Source organism: Rhagoletis pomonella, unplaced genomic scaffold, assembly GCF_013731165.1.
Source record: "Rhagoletis pomonella isolate Grant_MI unplaced genomic scaffold, Rhpom_1.0 Rhpom_scaffold_00021, whole genome shotgun sequence".
NCBI classification, from domain to species: Eukaryota; Metazoa; Arthropoda; class Insecta; order Diptera; family Tephritidae; genus Rhagoletis; species Rhagoletis pomonella.
The window spans coordinates 17258-19095 of NW_023458575.1; positions in this window are offsets into that span (position 1 = coordinate 17258).

Here is a 1838-nt window from a genome sequence, read left to right on the forward strand (position 1 = left end):
CACATGCGACATAGTCAGCATTGTATATACGTGAAAATTTTGTTTTCAAATTTTGTAATCTCCTATTATTGTAAAATTTATTAGACAATTGTCTAATTAAAAATCTATATACATATATTCATACAAGGCAGGATCAAACAGTATTAAAAATATCCTGCAGAAACACAACAGCGAACAACAGCTTAGCTAAGTAGCAATGACACGCTACAACAGTATGTTTGAGATCAGCGTTGCCGTTTTGATACAATTGTATAATTTTTGATACTTTTTTTCTCTAAATTTTGTGGTTTGATACTTTTTTGTTCACAAATGCCTCATTTTGATACTTTTGGGCTGCAGAAATTAATTTTTGAAAACGATGAATAATATTAGGTACTCGTTTAAAAGCAAATAATTTTTTTCTTGTTATTTAAAGTCATAAAATTGTATATGTTTGTATGTATTTATAAGTTTGATTTGGTAACTCTTTTAAGGGAAATACAACCCGGAAATTCTTTGCACACGCCGCTGTTATACGGCCCCTAAACCACACAGAAACATTAGTACATACGATTTTCATATAAATGTCATATGACTGGCGACAATTTAGTTAACGATAATTTTAAACCCCGACAATGACAATTTGTCACTTTTTCAATGGAATTTCGCATGGAATTTAAGAGGGTTGACGATTGCTTTTATGAAACAAAACACCCACCAAACTGTCGAATTGGCACTGACCACATGAAAAATGCCTGTCGTTACAAAATTATCACTTTATGAAATAGGTCCCAGATCGTGCTGTAAAATATGGATAAAAGCGTAGAATTTTTTTTTTTAAATATTCGTTTTTTGCGTTTTAAAGCTGTACCTATCCAAATATACAACGTACATTCATATTCCTTGTGCATGTGTATTTACTTGAGCAACATTTCTCCAAAATAGTGTTTGCGCAATTTTATTGTGTAGTCATTTTCAACGTCCGTCACGCTAGCTGACCCACTTCTCCAAAAAATGATATAAATTACTCGGGAATTAGGTGGCCTCCAAAATTAATTTAAGTGCTCACTCGGTTTCCGAGAAAAAATATATGGGCCAGCCAGCGTGACGTCACGCGAGCTGACCCACCCACTAAATTTTGTCGAACACTGGTAAATGTTATTCAGGAATTAGGTGCAATTTAGGTTTTTTTTAGGGCCACCAAAATTAATTTCGATGCACACTCGGTTACTGAAATATTCGCAAAAATGTGTTTTGGGTCAGCCAGCGTGACGTCACGCTAGCTGACCCACCCACCTAAATTGCAGCTAATTCCTGAATAATATTTACCGTGTTCGACGAAATTAGTGGCGGGACGTCACGCTAGCTGACCCACATATTTTTGCGATTTTCTCGTAAACCGAGTGAGCACTTAAATTATTTTGGAGGCCCTAAATTTCACCTAATTCCTGAGTAATTTTCCGGGGAAGTGGGACGGACGTTAAAACTTGCACTTCATTCTACGAAAACATAATGGGCTATAATCGCATACTCAAAAAAATTTAAAAAAATCTGAAATGGAATGGAAATTAGTAATTCTGCGACATACCCACTACAGCCGGTTCTGCGTACTGGAATGACTCAGGTTTTACCCGACCAAGGGCCGTTGTTTCGGCGATCTAACCCCGTTTAGGTCGGTGAAATATCTCAGACGTTGTTCGTCGATAGGGCTACATCTGCTACTCATTCTTGTGCTCAGGACTGGCATCGAGTCAAACCCTGGGCCACAAACTTACACCTGCTTTGTATGCCAGAGACGAATACAATACATCTCAGGGTTGCCAGATGTCCGGTTTTTTTGACTGCACAGTCCGGATTTT